The sequence below is a fragment of the Physeter macrocephalus genome, chromosome 20 (assembly GCF_002837175.3).
Source record: "Physeter macrocephalus isolate SW-GA chromosome 20, ASM283717v5, whole genome shotgun sequence".
Lineage (NCBI taxonomy): Eukaryota > Metazoa > Chordata > Mammalia > Artiodactyla > Physeteridae > Physeter > Physeter macrocephalus.
This window is the reverse complement of record NC_041233.1, coordinates 51,788,891-51,796,639: the sequence shown is the minus strand read 5'-3', so window position 1 is coordinate 51,796,639 and position 7,749 is coordinate 51,788,891.

The following is a 7,749-nucleotide window of genomic DNA, read 5'->3' as shown; positions in this document are numbered from 1 at the left end:
TTTTAAGTTTCATTAGGTCCCATTTGTTTATTTTTGTTTTTATTTCCATTTCTCTAGGAGGTGGGTCAAAAAGGACCTTGCTGTGATTTATGTCATAGACTGTTCTGCTTATGTTTTCCTCTAAGAGTTTTATAGTGTCTGGCCTTACATTTAGGTCTTTAATCAATTTTGAGTTTATTTTTGTGTATGGTGTTAGGGAGTGTTCTAATTTCATTCTTTTACATGTAGCTGTCCAGTTTTCCCAGCACCACTTATTGAAGAGGCTGGCTTTTCTCCATTGTATATTCTTGCCTCCTTTATAAAAAATAAGGTGACCATATGCATCACTGCTATTTTAGTAATAACCTTTTTCCTACCAACATTACCCAGTTCTAACTAACAAGCCAAATGTCTTTCCTCCTGCTGCAAATTTTTCTGAGCTTGAACTTGATCTTCACTTGCTGCTTCTACTTCTTATCCATGTATTTCCTTTTTAATTCCCAGAAATTTCCCAAGCTCCACTACTGAAACTCTCTGGAAAATTTAAAATTACCCTCTTCCCAAATCCAGTGGCCTTTCTTTATTTTGTAATAATAGCAGTTAACGTTGATTGACTTTTAACTGTGTTCTAGGCATTGTGCTAAGCACTGTGTAAATATAATATATATATATAAAATCTCATGTGAAAATTTTCCTTATATCAATTCCATGTAGAAGGTATTATTTCAGATTTTAAAAACCTAGGGCTCATAGAGGTTAAATAATTTGCCCAACAGCTGAAGCGAAGGAACCAGAATCAGACCCAGCTCTAATTCTACATCCCACGTGTTTAACACGACTTGGAACATACATCCCTAAGCACCTATTAAAACGCCCATTCCTGGCTCCAGAGACAGAGGTTCCAAACCAGGGGTGGCTGAGGCCTAGGAGTCTGAATTCTTAATAACCCCCCACGTGGTTCTGAGGTGGGTATTCCCAGAGGCACATACGTTCTGAGAAACAGTCCCTCTGTATTGACATAATCGGCCACTTCCTTTCTTTAAACACTTCCCTCGGTTGCTATGATACAACATTTTTCTCTGGCTCTGTGGGCTCTCCTAGTCTGCTGTTCTCAATCTCCTGCTTCCTCTCCTACCCAGATCAATGCCACAAACTCTGCCCTCCGCCTTCTCCTTCCTCTCCTGCCTGTCCCTAGGAGCCCGTTCACTTGCAGCGCTCCAACTTGGGCAGATGGTTCCCAACCTTGCCCTTCGTGTGCCAGCATCCTGGTGAGAGTCATGGAGCAGCACGACATGTGATGACCTATTGCCCAGCCCCTGGACAAAAAGGTGAGGCAGGTGCCATGGATCCTGGCGCCGCATTGCCCCACAACACCCTTGGACTTTCCTCTTGCCTGGAAGATCCCTGTGCTTTGCAACTTTCTAATCAAATCAGTTCAGCAAAAGAGCTGATTATTTTACACAGTCACACTAATGTGTTAATTCTGCCACTCATTTGCATTGTTAAAGCCGTTTTTCTCTTTTTGTGGGTTCAACTGTTTGCATGTTGACATTTCAGGCTTCACTTAGCAGATGGGGGTTATTTAGAGGAAAACTGGGACCAAAGAGGAAGGAGGGTGAGTTGGTTTGGGAGGGCTCCTTCTCTTCCCCTTGAAATTTTTTGAACCTGAGACTCAAAGGCAGCTGGGAGGGCAGGCTTTGGCCTTTCCGGCCTCCTGCACACCAGGGCAGCGGTAAACAGTAATTGCGGCTGCTGCAGACCTGTCCTAAAAGTGCAGAGGGTGAGGACAGACTGCAGATCAGCTACTTGGCTGGCTTCCTGCCACACTCCACACTCGGAATGGCTGGCTTCTCTTCATCTTTCAAGTATCAGCTTAAATGTTCTCTTCCGAGAGATCAGTCCTGACCACCCTGCTTACGTAGGCCCCTCTGGGTGATTCTCTGTGCTGGCAGCTGTTTTCCTTCATTGCATTTATCACAGTTTGTAATTATTCTACTTGTTTATTCATTTGTTCTTCCTGTCCCTGTTTGGACAGTAAAGCTCAAGAGGACAGAGACTATTCAGCCTTGTTCCCCACTGTGCTTGTAGCATAATGCTGGCTCACAGTAAATATTCAGTGTTTGTAGCAGGAGTGGCTGGATAGCTACACCTCCACCACCTGGCACTTAATGACTAGTCCTTGAACTGAACTAACTGCCCCCAGCAGCTATCCCAGTGCTGAAAGACTTGAGGCAGTTGGAGAGCAGCTTGTTCACCTTACTGCTGGGATAACGCTGGGAGTGGCCTAGGGTGGCATCAGGAAAATTTATGAAAGACTTTGAAAAAGGAAAATGGATTACTAGGTATCCTGTCTAGCACCCAATCAAGTTATGAGACTTTCGTTGTCTTTGAGCTATTTTATACAACTTTTTAAGTTGTATAAAACTGATAGCAATACAAATGAGTCATGTCAATAGGGATGCAAATGAATTTTTTCTAGGGGAGGTGCGGTTGATTATTGCCCTGCGGATATTGATCAGTTTTGCATCCATTTGTAAATTCATATTAACTTTCCTGATTGCCTATATATGTGTGTTCTCTAAATTCTCCTTTGAACCAGGGGGTAACATCTTGCTGCTTGCCTCATGAATTAGGTAAGTAAAAATCTCTTATGTGCAGTAATTTTATATGTGTACAAGAGTCATGATTTTAGCCTTTTAAAAAAATTATCGGGGCTTCCCTGGTGGCGCAGTGGTTGAGAGTCCGCCTGCCGAGGCAGGGGACACGGGTTCGTGCCCCGGTCCGGGAAGATCCCACATGCCGCCGAGCGGCTGGGCCCGTGAGCCACGGCCGCTGAGCCTGCGCGTCCGGAGCCTGTGCTCCGCAACGGGAGAGGCCACAACAGTGAGAGGCCCGCGTACCGCAAAAAAAAAAAAAAATAATAATTATCTTTTTAAATTGGATTTTATCAAAATCAAGAACTTTTGTGCATCAAAAAATACTATCAAGAAAGTGAAAAGACAACTTAGAGGATGGAGAAAATATTTGCAAATTGTTTATCTGAAAAGAGATGAATATCTGGAATCTATAAAGAATTAAAACTCGGGCTTCCCTGGTGGTGCAGTGGTTGAGAGTCTGCCTTCCAATGCAGGGGACACGGGTTCGTGCCCCGGTCTGGGAAGATCCCACATGCCGCAGAGCGGCTAGGCCCGTGAGCCATGGCCGCTGAGCCTGCGCGTCTGGAGCCTGTGCTCCGCAACGGGAGAGGCCACACAGTGAGAGGCCCGCATACCGAAAAAAAAGAAAAAGACCAACCAACCAAACAAACAAAAAACAAAAAAACTCAACAACAAAAAAACAAAAAACCCAATTCAAAAGTAGGTAAAGGACTTAAATAGACAGTTCTCCAAAGAAGGTATTAAATGGTGAATAAGCACATGAAAAGATGCTCAATATCATTAGTCATTAGGGAAATCAAATCAAAACTACAATGAGATACCACTTCACACCAATTAGGGTGGCTATAAAAAAAGAAAAAAAAGGGGGGGAAATAACGTGTTGGTGAGGATGTGGAGAAGGTAGGAATATTAAATGGTAGCTGTTGTGGAAAACAGATTGGTGGTTTCTCAAAGGTTAAGCAGAGAACTCCCATATGACCCAATAATTCTACTCCTAGGAACATATCAAAGGAATTGAAAGCAGGGGACTCGAACAGATATTTGTATACCAGTGTTCATAGCATTATTACTCACAGTAGCCAAAAGGTAAAAATGACCCGTGTCTGTCAACAGATGAATGGATAAACAAAATGTGATATAGATAGATAGATAGATAGCTATGATGAATATTATTAAGGCATTAAAAAGGTATAAACTGGGGGCACATAAGCATGTAGATGGTCCTCTGAGCCATGGGAATGGCTGATAGAGTAGGGAGAAGAACACCCAGCCCCAATCCTGCAGAACATAAGAGCCTATGCAGGCATAGGCTGAAGAAGAGGAAAAACTTGAGTGTGGTATCATGGAAGACAAGACGGACTAGAGACCTTACTCCTGACGTCTAGCGTCTCACTGCCCAGTGACTTGGGGTCACTTCAGTGGCTGCTTAATTCTTGTCCTGTGAGAGGGCATCATTCACCAGATAATAATTCTGTTCATAAACAATATTTTAAACAGCACACTTTATTTTCAGAAATTGTGCAAAATATTTAATATAGGATGCATAAGGACATGATCAAACAAAAAACAAATCTGGACTTAGCTGGGAGAGATGTTTTTCAAAAAAACTTTGCAAGGGGTTAGAGGGCCTATTGTGATAGGGGAGGAGGGAGGACAATTGCACCAGGGAGACCCTGCAGGGGTCTCAAGGGTCAGGCAAATACAGGGTTGTTTTGCTTGCTTTTGGTTTTATTTTAATAGAGAGGCACGAACAGGGCTGGAAAGGACCAAATGTGGGAAATTTGAATGAAAGCGTGGCATGATCAGGCTGTAGATCAGAGAATATTTTATGCTGAGCCCAGTCTGTTCTCTCTGCTGGCTCAGGCTGATGGTGGGCCAAAGTTCAGGGGCTCGGAGGAAGGAAAGCAGCTCAACCGAAGTTTGGTTAACAAGCATTTCGATCCAGTTGATCAGTGGGGATGAGCCGTTCAGTTCATCATTTATGAGGCAAAGAATGGGAATTTGCGGGGGTCTATGTGTAGCTTTGTCATAGGTTAAACAGGGGGCATCTGAGGCTTACCGAAGTCATATGGGAAAAAGTGGTTCTTTGCAATAACCTCTCTTCCAGGTCACAAAAACTGGGAAATTCCTTTAATTGGCCCTGTTTTCCAGGAGCAAAGGACTCAGGCAAAATTCATCATTGTCACTGTGTGCTGGGATGTGAGTTCCATGCCCCCAGTCGGGGTGACACCCTGGGCCTCTCAGTTGGCATAGATATTCCTCTCCAGGGACTTACAGATTACCCCTTGCTGTGAGCAGGCTGTGAGCCCCCTTTCCCGAGTGTTTATTTAAGTCTTTCGGTTCCTTCTTTGAACGAGTGTCCATGCCTGACTTACCAGGAGTCTGTTTTATTCTCAAGAATGCATCCAAAACAGGCTCAGAACCTCTGCTTGCAAACCACCACCACCGAAGTGCAGTCCTGAGGTCGAAGGATTACCCCTTGGAAATCTACATCCCATGGGTTGAATTCAGCTCACAGAAGTGCTTTGGCCCAAAGGGTGTTTTGCTTTGATTTTTCAACTTGAATTGGATGCCAATATTAAAAATCAGAATATTGAATCTAAAAATCCAGATTGCCAACTTCTCTAGAGAAATGGATTGCTCTAGCAATCCTGACCTACATTTCTATTGTATGCCTCCTATACTATTGAACAAAATTCCTGACAATAAAGTATGCCATTGAGAAAGTTCTATTTATGGATCCCAGTATTACTTTGGGTGCTGTTGCTTTCATATGGCTGAAGTAAGGAAAGGCATGAGCCCTCCATCTCCTGTTTACCACTGTTCCTCAGAACCTATTCAGTCATTTAGCTTATCCCTCTGTGTTTAAGTGTTTCCATTTCCTACTACCAATTATCACCTTCAGTATCAGAACAGCTAGTCAAACAGGTTTTAGTTTCAGAGAATATGTTAATTAAGGCATCATTGAGGAAAATTGCTTACTATTTACATCTGGTTGCCTGTACACATAATACTGTACTGTACTGTACACATAATACTGTTGCCTGTACACATAATAATGATATGTATCCTTAAAAACATAACAGACCTACTTCACTGGACATTTCACTTGACTATACAACACACTCTCTACACAGTTAACTTGTGTTCACAAACTGTGAAATCGTGTGATATGTATTCTTATGAAACCTTGTACATATGTAATTAAATTTGACTTTCTCACGTCAATTTCATTCTTAGACCAGCCAGAAGAACTTAGAAGGATAGAGGTTTTCTTTCCTCCTCTATAGTCTCGATGGGGGGAATTATGTCTTTTCCATGATTACAGGCCCAGCCAGCCCTTGTAGAAGGATCCACAGTTACAGCAGCCAACATCTTTCATTATTATAATGTCTCCCCACTTTGCCGTTTCCTGAATGAGGCCTGAAATCTTGATACCCACACATATTATATGACAAAAAATAAGTGCATCAGTTTTCCGGTGACATTTAGTATTCCTGGTCTCTGCTTCTCATCTGATTGACCTGGTAAGTGTCTCCCTATCTCTTAATCACAAGGCTCCTTCTCCACCACTGCCTCAGAGAGGCGTTTTATAGACATCCTGTCTCTGTTCTTGCCTCCTGGGAGCAGGCCTAAAAATGACAGTCAATTCATTTGGCTGACTGGTATATTGCTGTCTCTCTACTTTGCTTCTCAATGTCCATCCAACCAGTGTTCGTGCTCTGGCTGCCTCTTCCAGGCACTTACACAAGCGAGTTACCAACCGCTGACCAGATCGCAAAAGATAACAATTAGATTGTGTCTCTGTTCATGGGCTGAGCTGTACTACGGAGGTTGTGGAGCTGCCTTCTGCCAGATCCTGGCTTAGAAATGTACAGGAAGTACAGCTGACCGTGCCAAGTGTTCGAGGCCTGGGCAATGTCAGTCCTTTGGGTGCTGACTAGAGTCTTTCTCAGCACTTACAGAGCCCCCGTCTGCCTCCATCTTGGTGCCTACAGGAAATTTGTCTTTGGCTATGCAAACATTTATGTGGTATGAATTCTGAGACCCCAGGAAATCCCACCTATCTACTCCCTAACTTATTCTGCCATGCCTGAGATCGCTTTAATCACCAACACTTCCATTGATCAATTAGAGTCAAAGTTATAAAAACTCTAGGAACAGTTAAATTTTGTAAATGTAAATTCTTTATTGAAGCACAGCATACATACATAAAAGTACACAAATCATAGGTAGAAATGAACCACTCATGTAGTGAGTGCCAGGGTCAAGAAACAGAATATTACCATTTCCCCAGAAGCCCCATCCTGCCACGGCCTCGTGCCCCCTTCCAGTCACCTCCTCTATACCCACCAGGGAAATCATTGTCCTGACTTGTCACAGATAGATTACTTTTCCTTTTGTCTTTTATATGAATAGGATTGTGTCATATGTATTCTTTTGCATATACAATGCTGCTTTTGTTCAGCATTACATTGATGAGATTCATCTGTGCTAATGCATATAGTTGTAGTTTGTCTGTTTTTATTGCTGTATAGTATTCCATTGTGTGAATAAGTCATAATTTATTTAACTCTTCTAATGCTGCTGAATATTTGGGTTGCTTCCAGTTTTTGACTTATAAATAGTGCTAGTGCTTTCTAATTCAGGTCTTTTGATGAATATATGTTCACTTTTCTGTTGAAGGTATTCTGAGGAGTGGAATATATGAGACATAGAATATACCCACATTCAGCATTAGCAGATACTATGGACACCTTTTCCAAGGTGATTGTACCAATTTATACTCCCATCAGCAGTATATGAGAGTTATAGTCATACCACATCTCCATCAGCACTAAGTCTGTCTTTTCCAGTTAGCCATTCTTGTAGGTATGTAATGGTGTGCATTGTGTTCTTAATTTTCATTTCTCTGATAACTAGTGAAGACAAGCCCTTTGTTTTATGTGCATTGGCTATTGGGACATCTTTTTTGTGAACTGCCTATTCAACTCTTTAGCTAATTTTTCTATTGGGTTTCTGCCTTTTACTTATTTTTATGTTTTTTTTTTTTTTTTTTTTCCCGGTACGCGGGCCTCTCACTGCTGTGGCCTCTCCCGTTGCGGAGCACAGG